The sequence below is a fragment of the Larus michahellis genome, chromosome 9 (genome assembly GCF_964199755.1).
Source record: "Larus michahellis chromosome 9, bLarMic1.1, whole genome shotgun sequence".
Lineage (NCBI taxonomy): Eukaryota > Metazoa > Chordata > Aves > Charadriiformes > Laridae > Larus > Larus michahellis.
The window spans coordinates 43,553,895-43,579,765 of NC_133904.1; the positions used below are offsets into that span (position 1 = coordinate 43,553,895).

The 25,871-nt window shown below is 40.1% G+C and overlaps 1 long non-coding RNA gene across 1 annotated transcript in view; it reads left to right on the forward strand.

The window, feature by feature from the left end:
- The first annotated feature begins 6,151 nt into the window (after window positions 1-6,151).
- LOC141748387 (uncharacterized) overlaps window positions 6,152-25,871 on the forward strand; it is a 139,197-nt gene continuing 119,477 nt past the window's right edge. The window contains exon 1 of the long non-coding RNA XR_012588978.1: window positions 6,152-6,276. This is a non-coding gene — a long non-coding RNA (uncharacterized LOC141748387). The remainder of the gene's footprint in view (window positions 6,277-25,871) is intronic.

Here is a 25,871-nt window from a genome sequence, read left to right on the forward strand (position 1 = left end):
TTTCCCCTTCTCTTAAAATGCCTTTGATCACAAAATACAGCACAGGGCTTTGTCATACTGGCAAAGTCATTTTCTCATTACAAAGCGATCTCCAGTGTGACACAAATAGGCCTGCAAAGAAAAATCAAACCTGAAAATGATGATTTTTAGAGGCAGAAAGCATGTACTCCTGATCCAAATTGTCTACCTTTTCTCCTAGATACCATGTGGCAATGATAATATTGTTTTCAAGTTGAATTTACTGAGTAGCAAAACTTGAGGGGAAATTTATGTAATTCTCTTGTAAAAATAGGAACGGTTCTCTGGGAAGCCTGAAGTTTGAGTTTCAGTCTGTTGCAAGCTCTGTATTTTGATATCCTGAGGCTGAAATGTCTTTGGAAGGGGTGAAGTTATGCCTGTGGGTGGGTGACTTCGAGCTCGTCTCGTACAGTCTGTGGACTGACAGACCTGACTATATTTTTCAAAACCATCATGTGCTGGATCCTGGCCCTACAGTGCCACTGTGACGGATGGAAAGGTTATGATTTTTCTAGTAAGTGTTGCCTTGCTACCGAAGGGTAAGAATCCAGCGATATGAAGCATCGAAAACGACATCTCCTAGAAGGTAACCTCTAGCTAACCAGCAAATCTATCAACCTTAAACACTAGAACCCATAAGACATCTGCTTTTTTTAAACTGCAAACCAAATTCCTGAGGTTGAAGGAACTGACAAGAGCAGGGGATATTTCTGACCAGTTTTTTTTCTTCTTATGTTAGGAAAAATGAGGAGGGACTCTTCATCAGGGAGTGCAGCGATGGGACGAGGGGTAATGGTTTTAAAGAGAAAGACAGTAAATTTAGATTAGATAATAGGAAGACGTTCTTTACTCTGAGGGTGGAACAGTTTGCTCAGAGACGTAGTGGATCCCCCATCCCTGGAGGTGTTCAAGGCCAGGCTGGATGGGGCTTTGAGCAGCCTGGTCTGCTGGGAGGTGCCCCCCCAGGGCAGGGGGTTGGAACTACATGATCTTTAAGGTCCCTTCCAACCCAAACCATTCTATGATTCTATGATTTACAGGAAGCATTTTTCAAAGCAAATTTTCAATTTATACACATACTTCCCCCCCCCAAAAAAAAAAAAGGAAAACAAAAAAAAGCCTGTAGAAGGTTTGGCATGCAAAACTGGGTGAAAAATCTGGCCAGTATTTCTCCCAAGTTTGCCATTAAAATTACTGTGTGGGTTGTTAAGAAGCATTCAGTTCGTGTATTGTAGGACTAGAAGGAGCAACCATGCAGTCTCCAAATCCGTCTGCACCCATCTTCTGATTTTCTCAGCCAGTGGTCTATACTATTTCAGAAGGTATCTACAAAACTAATGGAAGAACAACACGGAGAGAAAATATTACATCCACAAAAAGTTGCCGAAAATAAAACTAATACACTCTCAGGAGTTTGTACAATATTTTTCCTGTTATAACATAAAGACATTTGTGGTTACGATATAAGGAGAGTCTGTGGATGACTTCTTCCTCTCCCACAACAAGCTGTGATAGGTTTTTGCATCAAAGAATCTTGATAAACGTGATTTTACTCCAGAGACTACAAACTTGTTGTTACCTTCTAGTTGCTGCTATCCACTAACAAATGTTCACTCCGGTAAAAGTCCAAGTGCCACATCCATAGGCAACTTCTTTCCATCTACACCGTGAGTCGCACGCCCACTGACACTCCAGGACGGTGGATATTAGCTGACCAATTCCACAAAATAAATAAGTACTGCTAATGCTGCTCACAATGTCATTTGTGTCACTACTGTTGCTTTCTGCGGCGGCTCCAGCAGCAAAGGCCATGCTGTGACTGTGATGGTTTGTTGGCCCAAGCTCTAGTATCACACTGTTTGAAAATTAGAAAACAGAATTTATTACTGGAAATGATTTAATCCCGAGAGAGGGCTTCTGATTCATGCACTCAGACGTGGTAGCCCGGCAGACCAGCGTAACCCACAGTAGTCTGCACAGATGCTGCTGCCAGCAACAGATCGTGCTTCTATCATCCCACTTGCTTCCTCTGCTTTAAAGCAAGAAAAATCTTGACTGTGGCTTGGGGCCAGTTTCTGCTCTGGCTCCCCCAATTCCTCATGTATTTGCCTCTGCCTCTCCTTCTGCAAATGTTTTAAATTTTAATCTGTAATTTTACAAAAGCATGACTCTCCGCACACTTTTTGTTTAATATGATGCTGCCAGACTCGGATGCAGAGATGTTAGGATTGGCCTCAGTGCCTGAGCTGTCCTTTGAAGTACTCTGCTGTAATAAAAATGGGATCTCAAATGACAAGATGTATCTCCATAGCTTATTTTTCCTCCCCCTTCCCTTTTGCTGAAATTGGTTAAACTTGTGAAGTTTAATGGGGTAGGATGTGGCCTACTGTCTCTTTTTAAAGTATATTTATGAAGATAAACTAAGGGAAAATATTCTATTTATCCGATAAGCAGTTAGGGGTTGGTGCAGTGCAAGCATCAAGAGCTGAAGACGGCCCATTGCTCCTGTGGTTAGCTTGCAATTCAAGTGATGTGAGGTAAGAGGGTTTGTTTTAATTTCTTCCATAAATGTTTTAGTATTATCCTAGAATTTTCCTTTCTACTCCAAACAAACAACATGGTAATGACACCTCATTTAGGTGTGTTTGACTGGGGAACTTTCACTAATCAGAAACAACCCAGTATAGCCTGTGGAGACAGCTGCTTCCACTAAGAGTTTTCTCAGTTACCTCTCACTTTTAACAACCTCAGAAGACACCCCCATGTGTTAGAGATTATTCCTGCAGATCGCTTCCATCAGACCTGTTACCACAGTTACCATTTTTGTCCATGGGCCAGTTCTTTAACAATGTAGTAAGACTGATGAATTCAAGAAAGCAAGTTAGATTCTCTGAGCTATAGATCCTGTGTCTCTGACCTGATCGCTGCGAGTCATGGCTGTCCGTCTGGTCCGTAGAAGCAGCAGCTCTGCCGAGGATTTGGGATAGTCCATCTCAGAACTGGAAAGCCTGGTTGCTCTGGTGAAACTGTGGAAAAACAGTTGTTAATGCGTTATCCAGCCTTTGTGAATCATAAAAGTTTACACAGATTGAAGGGACACTACAAAAAATCATAGAAGATAAGTCCCAAAAAATAAAAAAATATAGTTGAGTCTGTGGCCACTTCTAGAACAAGTCACTCTCCATTCTTCCATATTTTAAATGAACAGCAGCTATGCTGTAATTTTTATGCTGTGATTTTTTTAGGCTTGATTACAGTTATTTAAGAATGCGAAGTTTTAAGTAAATTGTAACTTTTTTCTGCGTAGGCAGGGATTCTGAGGTTTAATCTTGCATTTCGCTCATAATCAACCTCTATATGAGAGACTAACGCTAGGAACTTATGTGCAAGTTTACAGTGAATTTGTCAAACTTCTTTTGAATAGTAGGTCTCAGTCTGTTTTAGGTGAGTATGGCAATGCAATTTTTCACATGCGTTGCTATCCATAATTGCCGTCTTTGTTTTAAAGAAATTAACAGGCAGTCACGTGTATGTGCGCTCTTATGTTTGTTTGTGAGAGGTTTAGTGTGTGCATGCCTGAAATAGAGCAGGCCCTCTCAACTTTCAGTAATATACTGTCCTACCTACCTACTTAAGAGAAACACTTTTTAAGGTCTGACTCTTTTCTGGGTAAGAACATTGTAGGCTTAATGCAGCTCTCCCACGTACATCAATTCAATGGGGGTGGTGTGTGAATTAATTAAAAATAAATCTTGTTCTATATTTTATTTTTAATCCTGTATTTTAGCTTCAGGTCATATCCATTGTAAAGTCCTCGTCTTCATCAGTCTCAATTAGAGGATTATTAGTGATATTATCTTTCTAAGCAGTATATGTATTATTTTTTATTTTATGGGACTATAAAGTTATTTAGGTATCGTTCTTTTATGGATACTTTAACAAAGTAAAATGCTTGATGCAGAATAAAAGAGTTTTGTAATAAAAAAATCCCCCTCCTTCAGCATTTCGAGGGCTACATCCGTGGTGTTAGTTTAAAAGTTTTAGCTTCGTTAAAGCATTCACGCCCTGTCGGTTTATGCTCTGCACCCCCTCTCCCTCCCTGCCCCCAGCCTGTCTACAAAAGGTAACGAGAATTTAAGGAATCGATCCAGAGGTTAGTCCGACTGTGTTCCTCTGGCTAGATATCAGCAATGTCCCTCACGTCCTTCCTTCTGCACTCTTCTATACTCTTCTCCTCATTGCCGTTGTCAAGGCATGTAAGTTTTATTCTATATTTTGCATTATCCTCCATTTCAAATTCAGTGAGCTGTATCTAGGTGTCATGAGTCATGAAGATGTTACTTCAGTCTATATGTCTCTCTTCCCCCCTCCCCTTACCCTGAGGCATACAGTTTTTTTTAACTTACTCTGTAACGGAAAGATTTTTGGGGTATAATTTGAAGCATCTCTTACTCATTCTGCTTAATATTTGAACATGTAAGCGGGAATAAAAAAAAACACCCTGTGTCAGTCTTCCTTTCTCTGCAAGATTGTCCCTGTTATTTTTGTACTGTATTTTATATCTATTTGTGATTGCTGAGTTTATATATGGTAAGACTTCAACGGCGTCGTGTATTGTTGTGACTGTGTATTTTGCTGTGATGAGGTGAAGCTCCCACAACGAAATCTGTGGTACTCGGCTTGTTGTGATTTTATTACTAGGTTTTTCCAGCAAGTAGAATATTGTCTTTTTATGGCTAGAATGACTATTCTTAGATTTAGTTGTTTGCAGTGTGGCTTTTGAGGATATTCTTGTGCACTTGGGAACAAAATGGGTGAAATCACTTTCAGAGACAGGAGTTGAGGTCCAGACGCTCCTCCACTAAAGTTGATTCAGAGTTGGTCAGAAAGGCAAAGCGCTTTATGCATCTGGTCACTTACCTGGGCGGGAAGACTTGTGATAAAAACAACTTTACATCAAAGCTAATTACACAGCAGACATGTAGCAATGGAAAAACTTATTTAATTATGTACTTTGACTCTGTTTTATCAATCTGGTTTTGAATCGTGAAACTTGTATTAAATAGGAATTGGTGCTCAGATGATTCTTTCTACAGAAGTTATGCTTAAAATAGAAATGAGTGGGTTGGCATTTTTTTACAGAATATGATTTCTTCCTCTCTCCCTCCTTCTTCCCACCCTGTTCAACAAAAGTAAGCCCACGGGACAACCTACATTCCAGTTTCTTCTTTTTATTTTATTATGTAAAAAGATGAAGCTATCAAATACCTATGGGGATGCCTAATAACTGTGCTATGACATTATTTTATGAGACAACTTGTCAAACCTACAACCTGGGTAAGCTGCCATAGGTAAAGTCTCATATCTTCAACCAAGTAGTACTGTTCCTCTGTCACCTCCACTGGGGGAAGACTCGTACACCTCAGCTGTGGCACAGGGCAGAGTTCTGCTCAGCGTAGTATGATTTTTTTGGTTTCCATAGAAAATTCAATTTATATTTTTGTTTAATCTGCAATATTTGACTTGATTACTTTACACAATTAGAGTGCCTAATAAGGCCTGGCAGCCAGAAGCAGCTCAGTCCTGCATTACCTCCATCCGTGTTTTGAAAATTTCTTCAGAAAATGATTTCTAAAGGGATCATTCCTTTCCAAAACTTTAATTTTTGTGGGTTTTTCGCTTTTTGATCTTGATATAAATGCTTGACTCCTTTGCCCCGCCAAGTCTTGTGCAACTCTTCACTTGCATGTCTGAAAATTAAGCTTTCATTGCCTTAAAATGAGAAGCCCATGCACCTGGGCACTCCTGAAAATGACCCTCCTGTCACTCGTTATCTGAGCAACAAGGAAGAACAGGCATTACTTTCTTACTGGGGTGCTGCAAGGGTGATAATTTACTGCTTGTAAACTCCTTGAAGGGTAAAACAGCTCCACCTTCTATTGATCCTTCCATTTTAAAGGTCTAAGACAGAAGAGAGTAGTGTGCCATAAATGAGTACTTAGTATTATCACTGGGATTTTTTCAGGAAGAAGCAGATCTCCCCATGAGGAAAATGGTTCCTTTCCAGGTGTTAGTGGACTGCAAAGTGGTATTAAAACAGCTTTTTGGGGGTCAGGTAACTGTCACAGGTGTTGCCATTTGTGAGGAGCAAATAGGGAAGTGTGTTGGGAGGAAACATCAGCATTATGCAGTGTCTTTTCTTTTGGTTGGAAAGCGTATAGGTCTGGCGACCCAGTCTCACTCTTGGAAATCTTGCTGGTAAGGAAAAACTTTTTCTTTGCTTCTTAAATGCAGAAATTTTATGTTTTCAAGTGTTTTAAAGTACATCAGAACAGTAAAGGCTCCGAGTGTTTCCAGTGAATGAGGGGAATGCACTGCAAATGGTGAATGGTAGCAAAGATGCCTGGTTCACAGGCTGGCTACGGCACAAGCATCTTGACTCATTCTTTTTGTTGTGTTGGTTGTTTTGAGAAAAGCAAGCATTTTTTTTCACGTGCTTGTTCAAACTGAAACCCATCAAGACCAGAGGAAGGTAACGTTCAGTACAGTTTTTATTGGCTCCTGATTTCTTTCTTTTCAAGTAAACAACTACTTTAATGGTATATCTGAAAACAAAACAAGTGCTGTAAATGAATTGTTGGTATTTTTAATATTAGCAGTTTGGTTAAATCATTGAGACTAATTCTTTCAAGGTTTTAGCAAATATTAGCTGCATGCTAGCAATCATCCAGAAGTCCTTCTTCACCAGCATTTAAAATCTTCTCACAGAAATCTTGGGGCCCATGAAGCAGCACTTAAGCAGCCCATTTTCAGCTTCCTCCTACTTCTTATATATTTGTAGCAACACCAAGCAAGTCCCATGACTGGTTTTTGCGGTAATTTTCTATAACGTCTCCATTGTTGCAAAAGAGTGTGCAAATTTTCTAATCCTTTTATGGCACGGGACTGCAAGAAGCAACAAAAACTGGGTGACAACTCCTTGGCAGTTGTTTCAGCCTTGGAAATTTAATCTCTTTCGTTGGTATTTTGGCCTTTCATGCGGAGTATAAATAAGAACCTAACGAGCTGTGTCTCTGAATGTAGTTGCAACCTACCTGAACTGCTGGGGTTTCTCCTGTCTGTAGTCCACAGCTACTGTAGCTAAATCATTTAGGGAACAAAACACTGAAATACTCAAAAGTTGGCATGTACTAAGTATTTTTTGTAGGAAATCCTAGTAAATACTAAGCTGCTAGAAGACATCTCTTAAACCTAAGGCTGCAGTGTTGTTTTTTTTCTCGCTCTACAACAGCTTTTATAACAAGCTGTTGACTTTGCTGCATCACAGGGGTTTTTTCCTACATTAATCACATAACTTCTGAAGGTCCAAACCTTGGATGATGGAGAAAAGCCAAAAGTAATCAGTCTGCACGTTAGGTAGGATCTTAAGTAAGTATTTTAACATTTGAACTGTGTAAAGCTTGACTTGAATTTTGTTCTATGTACAAAATTATGAAATACAGATTTAGGAGAAAATTTAAGTTTTTGGTAAACCTGATCTCAGGAATATATTTCTTCTTTGATGTTAAGCTGGTTTATAAGTACACAGTTGTTCCCATAAGAAAATAAATTGCAGGACTTTAACTTGCTGAATTAGATAAAAACGCGTGGCAATAACTCTGTTGTTTCTGCCATTTGTGTTGGGATGGTGGTACTTTTCTCTACCTCATGGAATAGTTACATGGGTTAATCTGTTAATTTGTTAACATTTGCATGATGCTGCAAATATCAGACATTCTATTAATTCTAGGAATTATGATTTTTGTCATGGCTCCCCTATTCTTAATTAGGGGATTTGGAACAGGAATAAATAATTCCAGCATATGCAAAGGTTTCTGTGATGGCAGCAGATTAAGCACTTTGTGTTTAGCAAGCAAACAATGTGCGAACGGATTTCAGAGGACTCTTTTCATCGTTGACATTTGAGTTAACTACATTACAGTTACTGCTCTATAGCACAGAGAGAAAACTTAATTTAGAAACTGAGTCCCTGTGACTCCAGGTGGGAGCGCTTGTAATTCACCTATTGGCAAACGAGGGAAGCGATCCCACTGTGGTAAGGGATTCAGCTGGTTATACGTAGCTGAACATTTGCCATTGTTTGTCTTACAACCGTTGTTGAGATTGGAACGCAGCTGAGTTAGTCTTGCTGCTATATTTAGTCATTTTGTTCAGCATTTGGGACCTCAGTTAACACCTGTCGCGCTCCGCAGTGCGGAGAGGCAGCTCAGGTAACTGACAGCTGTAGAGTTACCTGCCAACGGGCTCTGGAGTTGCGGTGTGGGCAGGCATGCATTTTAATACAGCTAGGAATTTTAAAGCCATCGTTTCAGGGCAGTTAGTTGATGAATGAGGTTACGTTCCTTTATTTACTTCTATGCAAGTAAATAAGGATCTATGCACCCTTGATGGCATTTAAATATAAAATTATGAATTAGCTCGTCCAACACCCACTTGAATAACAATGGCCCGGCAAGGAGAAAATTAACATTAACTTCTTGCAACCTTCTTCTCATTACCATAATCATGATTCTGCACCTTAAAATGCAGGAGGTGTACGTGAGGCTTCTACTGGAACAAAAGAATTGCCTCAGGAAATTTTAGACCAGTTGAGATGTGTGCTTGTGCTTAAATACGCCACTTGAGACACAGAGTAGCTGATGTTGCTTCAGTTTCCAGATAAGTTGGATGTAGTTACATCCATGTATGAAGTGCTGTATTGGCTTTACTTCAAGATCACAATTACACTGATGATTACAGAAGACACGGCAGATAATCTGCTCGGCTACTGCAGACAAAAAGAAAGCAGCTTTCTCTACTGCTTCATCTTGATCATTCAGCAGCAGATGGGAATCTAATGCTCAGAGCAAAAGGCGACTGCTCAAGGGAAAGGGCATCATCCTCACTCTGTTTCCTGTGGTTTTCCATTTGCCTTTTAGCGAAGCCTTCTAATGCCTCCTAATGCAGGTCTTGAACAAAGAGATGTGGCAAGTTGTAATTCTGCAGAATAGTAAAGAGCTTCCCATCATCTCCTTTGAGGGTGTTGGTGTTAAAAGTTGAACCATCAGATATAAGGGAGTGAGAAACAAATGTGCTAGTCCTGGAGCTGTTGTTACTGTTCAATAGCCTTGTCTTTAAGACTAGTTTGAAAAGGGAGGGGCTGATCTCTGTCACATAGAAGTGACTACAAATCATCAACTGCTATGGCCTACTTGCTGGGTAAGAGAAATGCATTCTGCCACCCAAATGGATCTATTAATCAGCTTCCTGGTACATGTTGGATCTCTCCATAAGCTAGATGAGATGCTGCGCTTCCAATCTGCAGGGTGTTGACGTTCCATTCTGAAGTGAGAAGAAACTGAGATCTTCTACATTTTTCAGAAGAGTGAGTGAAAAAGCTACGCTTTAAAATAGAAGAAAACCTGGGTAAGGAATTGACGATCTCTAACCAAGATTTTAATCTGGATCCCTCTTCTCCCAGGTAATTTATCCAGTGACAAGCCTGTTGGTTTTTTTCTTATCCATGGTTTAACCTCTCTGCTGACAGAGAAAGGATTTCTTACAAAAAACAACTTCATCAGAACTAGCATGTGTCCATGAAAAGTCTGTTTCTTACCAATTCTTTGATCAAAATCCCTCTTTCTTTATTAAGTTCGCAAACTGTTCCACTTGGTTTTGCTTTACAAATACGGGCATAAGAAAGTAGCTCCAGCCCAATTGTTGACAAGACAAATGTTGGTGTCTTTTACTTGGAAAACCGGACTCTGAGGTTTCTTCCTCCTCCTTCAAGATGATCACCATCTTTTCAGTCAGTGCTGCTACATGTCATCAATTTTATCACTAAACTTTGAATGAGAGAAGTAAGGGTAGAGAGCGGATGGCCCAAAAGTAAAACTGCAGTGCAAGGAAGTGTTTGCTTTTGTTTCTTCCTTCTCCTTTGCCTCCCAAAGTACTCTGCAATTAGGACAGGAAAATGTCTGGTCCAGCTGTCATAGAAGCCTGATTTATAAGTACAGTTTTGAAAATGAATATATTATGCTTCTTATAGCTACTGTCAACAACTACCAAGACAGAACAACTTGTGCAGCTGGCATGGGAATCCAATGTCAAAGCTCAATTTAAGAAAACATTCTGCTTTCTTGGGCAACTGTCGAATGTAACAACTGAATTTGGCCTTGATTTAATCTTGCCTTTCCAAATTCACAGAGACACAAGTGTCTGGTTGGAACACAGGTGGAGAAAATAGATGGGGAATAGTAAATTAAAGAGCAGCAGCACTGTGGGCTGTGGTCATGATACCATCAGTGGGAGGCGGCATGCTCTGCTGTGGGGTTTTTCGGCTGATAGGTTGATGTTTCTTCCCAAGCCAATTGAGAGGATAGTTTGGTAGAAAATGGTTTTTCTGACCCTTGAGATTCTTGAGACTTCAAACGCTTTTATTTGCTCTGAAAGGGAAATACGATACTTTTCAGCTTAAGAGAGCAAAACCAAACAGAGTATGGATGCAAATGTACCCAAGTGACTGGGGCACTTGGTAAAGGTGTAGAAATGCATTTTGGCATCTGTAATTATTTCTCTTAATATTTTAGCTAAAAGTATTGGATGTTCTGTGTGGGAGAGAAGAAAGATGGAGTAGTAACTTTTTCAGTGTTGTGGTAACTTTTTCAGTAGAACAAATGTATTATCTATATCCTACAAAGTATTTGGTTAACCTGTCAGAACGCATAAACCACCTGTAAAGGATTCTTATTAACACGTACTTTTTCCATGCTAAACATGAATGGGATGTAATGTGCTACCTTATTTTCAAGCAGGATTTTCCGACTGAAAAAGGTGAGAAATGCCTTTGGGGTGGGATGCCAGGCTGAGGGTGGAAGCTGTGTGCCACGGATTCTCTCCTTGGCGTGGTCAGAGCCCTTTGTGCGCTGGTAGCCTTACCTGGACATTTGCCCAATATATTGCATGTATTTTGTCAGCACTCATTTCAAATGAGCGCGAAGGTGACAACAGACCTCAGCTTGAGGCACCACCTTTTTTAGCGTAATAAATACATTTCAATTGCTAAAAATGGGCCCAAGAGGCAGAGATAGATGATTTTATTAAATACAGCTTATAACAGAAACTTTTCATCTGTTAGCAGGCAAGCAAATTACTGTCATAGATGATGTGTGAGGAGATTGACAGTGCACCGCTTTGGAGTGGGAAAGGCAGGAAAATAGCCAAAATTACCATTACAGAACAAAATTGTTGTGTAGTCATGTCATGCCTCTTCTCTGACCCATGGATTTTCAAAAAGAGAATCATTACTTTTATCATGGATTTTGCTGACCTAGAGTTCATACTAGAAAGGCACCTCATTAGATTGTTAGCAGTATGTGCTCAAAGCATGGGAAAAATATTGTCAAAAGCACTTCACCTGCCTGCCCTCTCCTTTGAAGTATATCAGGAACTTAACTTCCATTCTAAAAGTAATTATCCTTTTATTTTAGCATCCTGAAATAATAGCTGTAACCATACAAAAGCTTTTTTTATTAATTTCTCCCTCTTTATGCACTGGACGTTTTTGTTAAAAATACTTTGCATAAGTAGATGCTTAATATATCCTAAACCAAGATATATCTGAAGTGCTCCAAGTCCAGAAATAAAATAAAAGTATAGGTAGATAATACTTTCTTCCGTTTTTCTCCATGCTGACTTAATATTTGGAGTGAAAATTCTTTTGCTTTGCTGAAAGCTGGTAATGTCCAGCTTGTAGTGGACGTTTCCCTTCATTTCAGTCATTCCAGGTTATCCAACCACCCGAAGAAAACACAGATTTCAAAAGCCCTGATCCTGAAGCTGTCAGACGTGACCTCTGTGCCCATGTGAGCAAATGTGTGGAATCAAAGCTTGCATCTTGAGAATTTTCAAGTCAAAATACTGAACAGGTGAATGTTCTGAAACTTGGAAAATTGATTTTACATTTAATTGGGTTGTGAAACGAAATTTTTCACGAAAGGGAGATACTGAAAAAAACCCAGTTTTTATACAATAAAGTAGTTTTGTTTTTTTTTTTTACATAGTACCCAATTGAAATAAAATCTAAATGTCAGCATTTCAGAAGGAAATACCTTAAACTAGTCAAAGTGCAACTGTCAATGTGCGTTTTGACACTTTGCCATCAAAACAGACATGATCCTCTGAAGTGTTTCTGTATCTTTCTTTCAGCCAGCTCAAGAAACCACAAAAATATATCTGCTTTCATTTCATAAATTTATAAATATCCCTTTTTTCTCTTATTTCCAGAAGGAGTAATCAGTGACTGCTTGTCAAACCAATCCCAGGATGATGAGATTAGCTCTTAATCTTACCGGATCTGTCTGATTTTTTTGAACTTTTTTTAAGTGCGCCTAACCCATAAATGATATGTTTCTTATGGTTTTGATTTAATGCAAACATCTAGTAGTTACTGTAGTCTTTACCATCTAACTCTAGCTTTTGCTGACGTTTTAATCACTGGCTCTTTCGCTGCTGTATCGTACTGTCAGCAAAATTGTTGGTATATATGCTAAGTTGTGTCCCCCATGCGAAGCTAATTAATTTTCTCCTCTAGAAATATAGATAGCCTTGTGACTTAAAAGCTCTGTAACTTAATGAGCGAGTATACTAAGACTGCCTTCAACCCTGGGTTTAGCCATGGGCGAAGCTATTAACTATTCATCTGCGTGTTCTTTGTGATCATCCTGCATTTGGCCTTGCAGTTGCTGTTTCTGTGTCTTTGAGGTACCCTGGTCATGGGCAGAAGCTGTTGAACTAAGAGATAATCCCTGCCCCAAGGAGATTAAAAACGTGTTCATGAAATGAGAGATATCAGATGATTGTTGGCAGGTGGCAAGGACAGAGAAGAACAAGGCGCTACTGGAAGGCACAGTAGGCAGCAGGTTCAGTAACTGAGGTCCCAGCTATTCTCAGTTGTCTTTTAGCTTCACATTGAACATTTTGAAAAAGCCTGCAAAAGAACGATCTACTAAGGACACATTCACAAATAGTGTCTACTCTAGCAGAAAAATATATGGATTTGGTCTCAGGTCATGATTGCAATGTAAATAATAAATAAGGTGACAATTAATCCATCCATATTTGACTATGGGAAGAAAGGCGAAGCAGAAGATCACTTAAAATCGTGGGCATTGTGCATTTTATATTAAGGCAAGGTGCAGCTCCCCATTTTCATCATTGTGCATGTGTAAGGGTAGCTGTGTTAATATTGACAAGTAATTAACAACTGTGCCTGTACGTAGTTGTGTTAGTTGGCCACAGAGACTGCTGCTATACCTGGCTATGCAGTGTCCCACGTGTACATAGTAAGTCTTCTTCACACTAGTGCAGCTGCTGCATTATCCAGGCGGAGATGCGTTGGCTACAGGTTCCAGATACCCAGGCCTATCAATTATGTAGGTATTTGTATGTGTTTTTCATGTTTCATTTTCTACCCTGCATTTTTGAGTTGTATGACGCTTTTCTTCAGATGTGGTCTAGCAAGCTCACAAATTTGTCCTTGGATTTCAGGAGGTTCCTTGGTTTTCTCCAGAGAAGGGTGCTTGGGGTTGCAAACAAAAGGAAATGTTCAGTTGGTTTATGAAGTGGAGGCAGCACATATTTCCAGACTTTGAGGAACTGTTTTGACTGAAATGCTTGAAATAGTTACCTTACTCTATTTAGGTAGTTTGGAATTGGAAAAGATGATTATTTATGTTTTTCTTAAGCTTTTGTGTTGCCAGTTCTGCTTTTCATGCTTACTATTCTTGCAGTAGCAGCTACAAAATCCTCCCACAAGCAGACATTCACTGTTTAAATATAAGGCACTCCCTGCCCCAAGGAATTTAGTCAAAAGGCTGTGACAGGCTGGCGGGAAAGAAAAGAACCCCAAACTGAGGAACAGCAGCTTCTTTTCCTAGGGCAGGGCTCTAGCCGTTAAGTCAGTATGGGACACTCGAGGGTATGTACATGTGGAAGTTACTGCACCGTCAGTTGGGATGTGAATTTACAGCTCACTGGCTGCTCTACACTGACCTCCCAGGTGGGTACTAACTGCGAAGGTTTTTATTCCACTGGAGCAGCTCGTGAGGAGTGTGCTGTAAATGACTCGGTGAAAGCTGCTTCTGCCATAGGTTACAGCATCCTTGGGGCTGCTCTACCAGATGACCTAGTTCTGTGTCTGCCCACCTGCCTCCCTGCCGGTCCCACTGCACCTACCGCTCACCTGGGTACGCAGCTTTAGCCCATCGTGCTCTGTGTCTCTGAGCCACAACAAAAATCCATTCCTTTGGGGTAGCTTGTGAGGTTACGGTCCCTTCCAGGCTGCCCGTACCCTGACTGCATAAACAGTAAAGGTGCTTCTGAAAGAGCTGCTCTTATAGCCTCGTGTTTCGGTGTAAGTACTAGTTTATCTTAAAGCACTGGGTTGTACTTTGCAATTCTCCTCAGCGCTCTGGACAGCAAGGCTGGGGTTACATCTGGAGGCCATAACCCTGTCAGTCATCCTGACTGGGGATCAGAACCCAAATGTGGCATTGGAATATTTTTCTGCGGTGATGGCCTTTTGCAAGTCCACTCTCTCAAGCAACCATTTGAAAGGAGTATGTAACGATCAGAACATTAGCATTATAAATTGGCTGTAGCAATTCTTTAGCAAATAGAAGACATGTTCTGGAATCAAAAATGTTTCCTAATTGTGAAATTATTTGTTTTGATACTGTCTTTTACCATTTATCTGGAAGCTGTTTTCAGGAGCTTTGGTTATTTACAGTACAGTAATGTGATTTTATTTTCTTTCTGAAGAGTATATGAGCGTTTGGGAGGAGCACCAAGAGATGAAAATCGTGTGCGTTCATGAACATGCACGTTAAGAGGGGAAAAAAATTACTTTGGGCAAATTCTGGGATAAACTACAAGACTCATGCCGTTGAAATCTGTCACTCAGCTGTGCAGAAGGACAAAGCCTGCTGAGTTCCCTATGCCTCCCTGTCCAGTGCCAAATGTCTGTAGGACCTGCCTGCTGAAGAAAGAAGTGGGAAGCGTTTCGGCATGCCGCTATTTCCAACAAATGCTGAGCTAGTGGTTATATTCTGAAGGACGGGTAGTTGTAAACCACTGATATCCTCTCCTCGTTGCTGCTATCCAGTTGCCTGGGTGACCTGAGGGATTTACTGTCAGACCCGTAAAGATTTTGCATGGATGGAAGACTTTTTCGTCTGGCCTTGTTTCATTTTCCTCTGTCCAGCTCTGTGATAATTTGTGTGGAGCAGATGTTGCTTGGCTATCTATGCTTGACTTTCAAGTTAGATGCTCTTTATATATCATTATATATTGATTATATAAAGAACATCTCAACTTTCTGCACAATAAGCTGTGTCAAAATTGTTGCAAGTGGCGGTGATAGTACATTCTGTTGTCTAAGGAGCTGCTTGGTGTTCTTCCAGCTTTTGTCCCCTGCATGTCCTGTTTGCATTTATCATCCTTTATGCCTTGTCTGATATACTCCTTCTGCAACCAGGGGCCAAACCTTCAGCTGGATGAATCAGCATAGACTTCAAACACAAGCGTTTTGGCACAATTTCCTTTCGTAAGCTCCAACTCCAGGAGTGAATTGCTATTTTAAGATAAACATTTCAACATTCTTGAATTTTACTTTTGGACCCACCGTTATCAAACAAAAGCTTTGGCAGGGAGAACTAATAGTTATGACTGAGAACTAACGGTAATGATTTCAGAACTGCTAGTTGTGATTTGACTTTCTTAATGCGAGCAGCAAACGCAGTTAAGGGGAAGCTCTTTCTGAGTAGAATTGTGTTGCTTGCAGTATTCTTTCAGACTAGTTGTTATGAGAGTACAGTATGCCTGCCTGCACTGCTGCTTTCCTCCTCTTCATTCCAAGGCATTCCATGCTACGTTTCTCATACTTTATGTACTTAACGGTGAACAGGGAACCTGAACCTAAGGTTTAATTAAATGTAACAGTGCATATAATCTCCGCTCTAGGAATGGACAGCTGCTGTATCTCGTAGGATGAAACTCGTACCAACCCAACTTGGTGCAGCCCCAGAGCACTGCAGAAGTCCCTGCGGTGCCAAAAATGGAAGAGCCACACTTAATTCTGCGCTGCTTCTGGGCTAATGCATTCAGGCTTCTCTGCAATGCACCAGCGAGTGTTTCTGCCGCTCAGCTGGGTGCGTGTTTGTCTGGGTGCGCCTGTGCCCGGCGTGCACACCAGTAACGTCTTCCCTCTAGGAAACAGTTACTTGGAATGCCTGAAAGGCAGCTATTGTCTCTTAAATACTGCTTTTAATAAGAGCAGTGACAGAAGATTGTACTGTTAGACAGGGTCCTGTTTTACCACACAGTTAATGACGGTGAAGATTGTGGTGTCTGTGAGTTTGATTAATTAATTTAATAATTGAGAAAACTGTCTTCACCACCTGGAAAAAGAAGAAGAAAAAGGCATGAATCTGGTAGTCTTTTAGCCACAGATATTTTGAAATTACTGAAGTTCTCATCTAAGAGTGTGGTTACATTACTTTTTCACTGCTCTCATCCTCTCTGCAGGAGCTCTGCTGGAAATGAATCCTCCCAGCGTACTGTTCAGTAACTTCCCAAATAGACATTGTGTCTTTCAGGCAAAGCAGGCACTGAGTGTTTGATTTAGCTGCTACAATTCCAGTCTTTACTGGAATTTTTAACCTTTGTAATCAAGTACGCTAATACCAATGTCTAGCTTTAGGTTGTACGTTTCCACACTAATACAATCCTAAGAAGATGTAGAAGTAACGGATAAATTCCAGGGTGTGTAATACAAGCTTGCCATTATCTCAAAAGATAAAAAAACCCCAAACCTGACAGCTTTTCTGAGATATGGGCTTCCTGATGGAAAGAGTTTTGTCACTTGTTTGTCATTTTAAATGGGAATCAGAAATAAAGGCTCAGGCAGGTTCTTTGTTACAGTTGCAACAGAGGAATGAGCTGGTCATACTTCCAGTATGTGTGTGAACTTCCATGGCTAAAATAAATTTGTTGGGATGTCTGTACCTGCACTGGAACCAGCCACGCTACTTCCTTCGGTTTTCCTGGAGGCTCTTACATGCTGAATCTAGTGCCTAATTGTATTGCTCTGTGTAGCAGTGATGGATGAACAACAGAAAATGCTATGCTATTTGCAGACATAATTGTTTGAGAATAAGTAAAGCACAAATTTGCTGTCACTGATTTATTGAAGCTGTGATCACATCTTTTAGAAGCCGTGCCAGCTGAAGAGGCGCTTGCTCAGCTTGTCTCCCCCCTCACCCTGGAGGTCAGGGCACTTTGCTTGGCTGCTCGTGAGCAATTTCAGCTGAAATTAGCAGGTTCGCAGGGAGCTGTGCCGGGAAAGGTGGCGTTGCCAATCCAACCCCTGCTGAGCACTCCGAGCTGGTATGCAGCAGCTTTAGGAAGGCACCGTAGGCTGGACACAGGCTCTCCAAAACCCTGGCTTAGCGTACGTTTTTGTCCTTGGGACAGTGCCCGCCTGTCTCCCAAGGCACATGCAGCCAGCATTGTCACTGCTATCCTTTTTGCGAATGAAGTTGCATTCCTGTAGTAGAAGGATTTCTCTGAATTTCACTTTGGAGATGGTTCTGTGCAGCTTCATTTTACAAAACAAGGGGAACCTCATTCCCTTGTGTGAGGAGAAAAGCATAATTCTGAAAACTCCCTCTGTCCAGAATGAGAGGCCCGTCCACTGCAATTTCTTTACTGAAGGCTGATTAAAAACTGCTTATTCATCTTTCAGTATTTTTTCAGCACGACCATTTACTTTAGCCACTGACATGCAGGGCATGAGTAGTTGTTTCAGGCTTCAGCTGCTACGATCATCGAAGAATCTTGCAGAATGATTTCAGAAAAACAGTTTTTTTTTCTGTTATCTTATCTGTCTCATGTTCTTTGTGTATTCTATTCTGTCTTTTTGAGAGTTTCAGCAGAACTATAGGTGTTGTGTCATGTCCAGCACCAAAATAATTGCAATGCATTTTTGTTTCACCTGAGCATTTTTGGTCTTGAATTCACAGTTTGTGCAGAGTTTCAGCAAGTACCTGCTGAAGACAGGATTGATACCGGGGTGGGGGGGTGTTTTTGCCCACCCCCCCCCCCTTTTTTTTTTTCTTTTCAGAAAAACACCACTTCCCATGCTGGTGAAAAAAAAAAAATGTGCGTCCCAGATATTCATATGGCACTCTATATAAAAAAATCTGATAGTAAATATGACCAGGTGAATTGTAAAATATTTATAAGCACTCAGTGCTACAGGATGGCTATGAATAAGAGATGCTGGCCAATCTTCTGGGACAGAAAGATGTCTCTGACCAACTGTGCAAGTTGGGCCCTTGAGATAGGAGTTTTAAGCATCTAATTCATTTCCTGTGTATCTCTAGCGTACCTGCCGTAATCCAATATTATTGCTGAAAGGTTCCTACCATGGAGCTACGTCTTAAAGCACTTAACCTTTGCCTATTGTTATATTTGGCAAGAAAGGAATGACTCCGGCTCTCGCCTATCCCGTCAGGTATACTGTGTGATTTGTAGCTTCATTGGAGAGGATGTCTAGTGGAAATTTCTGTTTTATCCTTGCATTTTCATTAATTTTATCCATAGGAAATGGTTTCTACATCTGCTCGCATCCTATCTGCAACAAATGTCATCTTTTACCCTAGCTTTTATTTAAAAAAACAGTTGATTTTTGGTCAGTTTCCAGTATCCTTTAGCACTCCCCCCCAAACCAGCCCCATTTTAGGATTTTTCTTAAACTGCTACACTTCTGTCTTTGCTCCAGGTCTTAGACCTCTGTAGGCAAAGTGCAAGCTCATACTAAAGTCTTTCTAAATACAGTTCATACTGTTTCCATTTTCTGACTTTACTTTTATCAGGAAGCAAACGACATAGATGGATATTTTATGCTGTAACTTGAGTGCATCCGAAGGAGAAGCTTTTTGTTGTGTATGCGTTTTTTCTAAAGCTTTGTGTAACCTCTTTCCCTTTGACTTCCCGTCCCCCCCATCTCTACAATGAAAATAGGAACACTCTGATATTAACTGTAAGTCAGCATTATCAACTAGTTTAAGGTAGATACTGGATGTAGAATTTGTAAACTGAAATAATAAATGATTGTTTATGTTATTTTCATATGAATTAGGTAATGATGTGGTTTCAATAGGTTTTGAATAAGGTTCCTTTTACTGCAGCGGGAAGGGAAACATCAAGGTACAATGCATAAGCATGTTCTTGCCCGTGTCTTGGGAAGAAGAGGCAATGAAACGGTCAGATTTTTTAATTGTGTTGTGTGGTGCAGTGTGCATCAGGAACAAGATGTTTACAAATGAATTTTCACCGAAAATTAAAAGCAGAAGCCAAATTGAGGGGCAAGAGTTCAAATTGGTTTACATGCTGAAGCAGATCAGCCAGTTAAGCCAGCTTATTCCGTTAGTTCAGTCTGCTGATATTTGACAGGGCTAATGACAAGCTGCTGCTGCTTTGCTCTGTATAAAAAAGAGGTCTGTTTTTGCTTGCAACTATAATTTTGAAAAAATAAAACTGTAGATTTATGAACTTCATGATTATTTAATTATTTTTTCTTATACATTTTTAATAGTGCCTTTCATCCCTGATAAATGGTGGTAATACCTGTGTTCTAGTTTCTTGTAGAATTTGATGGAGATACTTAAAATAGGTCACTGTTGGCACAGTCTCATAGGGCTTCTGCCTGGATTACGGTGAGGTAAATATAAAAATTTACTTTATTGTTTAACACCATCACCACAAGGCTTGAAATACCTAAACTAGAATGAAGGCTTGTTAGGAAGTTCTGATACGGTGAAGAACTCATTTATGAATATCTTTTGTCTCTGGAAAGCCTCGGAAAGAGGCTCAAATAAGACAAATAATTTTGTCCTTAGCGCAACAACTAAGATATGTCACTCAGCACTTTTGTGGATTATCCAGGGGAAGATAAAAGCATTCAGTGATACACTTCCAACTTACAAATAGTTTTAAAGGACTACAGGACTTGGAGCACGGTCATCACTGAGTTTAAAAAAAAAAACCCAACAGCTCCCCAGTCTTTTCAAATTGCAGTCTATATTGTTTTCTCAGCAAACACTGCATCCCAGACACCCCTCGCTGGACTTCCCAAGGAATATTTGGTTACATCAGAAATAATATTTCTGTGAAATATTGGTGAGGAACTTGGTGTTCTTGTAACCTTGGACATGTCAATAGATCTCTTTCCCTCATATGAAATATGTGAGGCTGCAAAGTTTATATATGTATACATTAATTCATCTCTATTTTATGTTTTGCTTTGACATTAAAATTTCGCACTCTTTTCAGGCAATTTTAATTGGTGCTTTTTAAGTGAATACTGGCAAAGTTACGTGAGAAAAATGTCGCAGGAAGAAAGCTGAGTGGACGTTTCATTTGCCTCTCTTCCCGTGATGCAGACCCGCGCCTGCTGTTTCAGGCACAGCTAACTACCAGTCCACCAGCTGCGGTGGCTGGCTGGGAAGACTGGATGTCAGTCCCCCAGGATCAGCAGTTAGATGGGCTATCTGCAAAAAGTCAGCCAAGTACTCAAAAAAACCAAACCAAAACAAAAAACCCAAAAAAAACCCCAACAAAAACCCAAAACAAACAAACCCCCAAAAGCTATAATTTCCAGTGGGTATTTTGTCCAAATGGGATCAGAATGTTTCACCAGATGTTTACCTTGTTCTGGGTAAGTAAACTTAGGGATATTCCTTTCTAAGTGAAATCAGCATGAGGAAACTTTGGAAAGCAACAGTCATATTTTTTTTTTCTGTGGAATTAATACTGGAATCTAGTGGAAATGGACCATTTTTTAATGATTTAAACCGTGCAACATTGATATGAATTATTGATTAGGGCAAACAGAGTTAACATTCCTTCTTCTTCGTACCAAACACTGTGCAGTGAGGCACACTAATGCAAAGAAAAAATATGGACGCTTGCTGAAACAAAAGTACAACCAAAGCAAGCTAATTGCTGCCTCAAGAAATGTTAAAAGGAGGATTTCAAAGTCCTGTGTAAAAGTTTAAAATGTTGGTATGGCCTAGCCTTTGTATTTCCTCATCGCACAAGCCTTGGTACGTGCTTTTGTAGTGCGAGTTGCGTGGCACACGCAGCCCAGTTGGATCCCTTCTCGTACGCGACAAGCACTTTTGTGAGCAGTAGGACAGGGCCTGGTTCCCCGTAGCTTTGTGTCTCCTGTTTAGATAATCTCCTGTCTAATACTTTGGAAACCTGAAGCTTTTCTTTCATTTGGGGCATTCATAATGTCTCTCTCTCATGTGAATTTGCTAGGGCTTAATATGGTACTTGAGATCACACTTCAGACTTTCCCTTATGGAGATATGAATTCTTCCCAGCACCTCTATTTTGATATTGTTAGGAACTTAATATTTTCTAAGAGTGTGTCTTTCTGTCAAACTTTCAACCAGGGCTCCTTAAAAATTATTAGTATGTACTCAGACACCCACACAACCACACCACTTTCATTGCTTATAGAAAGAGAGAAAAAATTTGCAATGACACTATGCTGCTATATATATACATGTTAAATAAAATCTATGCCATTGCCAACATAAAATTATTCTCTCGGTTATTGTTCAATTCAGTTTTAAATACTTGACATCAATAGCTATGCCGTGCTTCTGTTGAATATATCTTTGCCATTGGGACATTGAGTTTTTATTTACCTAGTGGTATCGTGATCTTGGATCTGTTTCACCGCACTTCTTGTTGCCTGCAGCCTTCTCATACCTGTAGACAGACGTTGGGTTCTGTTTTCAGTAATGTTAATCAGTAACCTTGAAAGGAAGCCAAATTTAAAGAATGAAGGGGGCGATAAAAGTTTGTCTCAAATTTGAGATTTATGGGAAGGAATTTCCCGGAAGTGGGAAAAACCCCACAAAACCTCCCCAAAACCCCACCCTCAATTTGCGAGCTGCCTGGCAAATGTTTTTTAATCTTCCTTGTTGCCTGCAGAAGAAAAGGATCAGATACCATTAAGAATGTCTCAAAAGAGAATGAAGTGTTTCTAGTAAAACTAAAACTTTCCTGTAAATTTTTATTTTGTGAAAAAGGCATTTCTGCTGGGAATCGTTCTAATGAGAAATTCTTGAGTCACTTTATTCAGCATCTAGGGAAGATAGGCCTATAGTGCTCCATAATTTGTGGCCTTAAAATTGAACCACGTAATCTGTATTCAGACAACTCGGAAGAGAATGGATCAATACTGCAACAATGATTTTCACGCCTAACACTTGTGGTCTTAGGTTCCCTGTGTATATCTATGTATATCGTTACGGTCACAGGCTGGATGGACGGGCCGTGGGAAGAGGCGTACGTGACCATAACAATGTAAGGTTTTGGTGTTTAGCATGCTACACAAAGACTCCAGGAACCTAGATCCAGTCCCTGCTTTTTGCTCTGTACGTATTTAAGTAAATGTAGTACTTTGGGGCTCATTTCCTACCTGTAAAATAACATTTAATAATTTGCCTCAAAGGAGCAAGGGCAAAGGAAATGGTGGGGAAAAAAAGAGGAAAAAAAAAAAGAAGAAAAAAAGGTGAGGCTTTCGGCTCTTCTGCTAATGGGAGCGGCTGAAATTGTCTAAGAAAGTGAACCATGTCAGGAGGGTGATATTAGCAGCAGAGTCTTTCCCCTACTTGTATTTACCTTTTCCCAAGCTGAATCTATTTCTGTTTCTCAGCCATGTTTCTTTCCTGATAAACTCCTTTTGCTTCAAATGTTTCTGAAGAGACAAATTCCAATTTTTCTACAGGCAAAATAAATGCAAAGTGCCAATTACCTCTCGGGCCACCTACGTAATGAGTATATGAAGTGTCCAAATAGATTTTTGTAGTATCCCATGCGGTATTGTTTCTCCTCACCAGCTTGCTGTACTGCTGTTATTACTTACTGTCTGCTTCCCTTATCTGTGCTGCATTCAAGACAAGTCATCCTGGACTTGTATTTCCGAGTAACGTTTTGTGACAAGCTGTATGAAGCGTGCTCCAGAAGTACGGACACAGTTGTATTCATTGCTTTGTCTGTTACACGGAATTTTCTTATTCTGTTTTGTAAGGGGGGCAAAAATTCATCCTTCTGGGTATGACTTCACGTCCATCAGCTGAACCTGTGAACTGGATCTTACATGCTGCAGCTTTTCTTTTTGCTACTGCTTTTTGTTATCTTTCTGAAAAAAGATGCAGAAAGGGAGCAGGGACCACTGTGCGTCACCATTGCTCTAAATGTCATTTGATATTAATGGCAGACAACTGCAGTAAACATGTAACTATACATTACTGTTACAACACCCTATGGGCCATGAAAAGCATCACAAAAGCAGATGTTCTAGGAAAAGAGGACACTTAACTATTTGAAGGTTAAATCAAAATCTGATGGGTTTTTTCTGGGTGACACACGATGAACACAGTCTCAGATTTTACGGGGCACTCCAAGCCTGTGAGAAATAATGAAATGAGGTGGGGAAGGTGAGTGAGGAGGCCTGTCTGCGTTAGGACAGACTGTTTGGGTAGCCCTTTAAGTTCACGTGCCTCGTAGCATCACAGGGGTTTGGGTAATGTGCCCCAGCCTTTTGGTATCTTGCCCCAGGAATTAATCCTGGACTTGGCAGGGATTTAGCCTTGTCAGTTCATGGGCTGCTTGGCTCTCAAGGACTTCTGCGTGTCTTTCACTGTTCAAAGAAGGTAAAGGTATATGTGAAGTCATTCATAATTTCCATCGAGTTGTTCACAAGGCTGCTTACTTTATTGGAAGCCAGGTTCTTCATCATCTCTCTTATAGATCATGAGGGGGAAGAGAGGTTTCTGTGGTCTGATAGATAATGCCTTTACCTATTTGAGGAGAAAACAAATGAGACACTGGGATTGAATGCCTTTGGTTTTGTTATTTACTCCACCTGTAGCACATATTATGGAATTAGTTTTGATCCAGGTCTTGACTTTGTTACCCAAAAATGTTTTTAATTACAGAAAACATCACTTTACAGAAAAAACTTTACAGAAAACTCACATCCTTATAAGTGAAACGTAATAAAGGTTTCACCTGATCCCAAAACAAAATACTTTTTTGGCCATTGGTCTGCATTGGAAATGTTTTCCTTATTTAGAACAGAAAATGGTTCAGTCTCTTTAAAATGTTGTAAGGAAGTATAAAAGTTATGTTAACCAGACAGAATTAGTTTGTTTTAGTAAGGAGTTGGGGGAATAGAGTTTATCTATATTTCTGATACATTGTGAGTGTGAAGCAGTGTCTATGGCTATTGCTTCAAGCTGCAAGGGCGAGGCAGAAGTGGCAGAGTATATGCTCAGGTCTTAATTCCTTTCCCTAATGTGGGAAAACCAAGTTTTAGCTTATTTTCATAATGAAATGAAGTGCATGTGGTTCTCCTCGGTGTGTATATGTCTGTCTGTATTCCAATAATTCTTTGACCTGTTGGCAGACTTCTGGTAATCTTAACCTGTTGAATGCTCTTAAAGGTATTAAATACCCACATCATACAAAATCACTTGACTAGAAGAGGATGCCTTCTGTATTTTAATTGAGTAATGTGATAGCTCATTTGTCAGAGGGTCTAGACGTTGTCTTTGAGAGGAAGACTGCAATGTGAGATCACGCTGTATTTATTAGACATCAGAAAATCTAAATGGAAGAGAGCCACAATGTACGTCTCAACTTTTGGAAAAGTCTCACCAGAAGTTTGTGTATTAGTAGTGATCAGAAACCTATTCCTGAAGACCTCCAAGATGGAGACTACACAGTCTCTTCAAGACGTTTATTCTAGTGCTCCATTTCTTTACCAGTTTTGTAGATAGATGTCACACTTACTCTTTTATGGTCTTTTTACTCTGTACACCCTTCACAAACTTTGAAAGGTAGTGGTGTCAGCTCTTTAAACGCTTTGGGATGGAGTTTGACAGACCCAGGTGCTTTGAAAACTTTACAAAGATAAAATTGAGTAGAACTATACCTGGTTCCCTTCATGTGCAACGCATCATTTATTTCTGAAGAGGGAGGTCAAATATCAGGAGACATATTAAGAAATCCAACTCTTAAAATATGGGATCTCAATGGAAAATGGTTCCTATGGGAATTGTCAAGTTAATCTCACTAATCTTCGAGGCTTTAATGTGTTTTTTGCCCCTTGTTATAACTGGAGATGGTTTAGTCACCTTCTCTAAAGATGGAGAGCTTAAGACTTGTAGGATCTATCAGTCCCTGCAGACTATAAAGGTAAATCCAGTTTGATTGAGTTAGCGAGGCATTCAAGGATTCATAATGCCTGGGAGGAAAAAGAAATAAACTCCTGGGATTGTTTAAGTCTCATCTGGAGACTCCAGAAGAGTCTGGAGTTGCACAGATGTGAAGCGTAGCAAAGGTAAACTGGAGTTCTCAAAATGCAGACCAGATCGTTTTGCTCAAAGTGGAAGTGTTCTAAGGAGAAGTGTTTAGGTTCTTCTGAAGCCTTAAGGGGAAGGATGCTCATTTTGCTTGCTTTGTAGAGAGCTGCTAGTATCTGTATGTTAAAATCTGTTGCACCCAGCAAACTTAAGTGAGCCGTAGGTGAATGCTGAAAACGCTTGGGTGATGACGAAGTTCAGATTTTTAAATCTTCCAATGGATAGTCATCCATGCTGTCGCTGAAAAGTCAAATAGTATGCCACAGGGTATAGCATATATTCTGAGTTGGCAGAATGAAACATGCC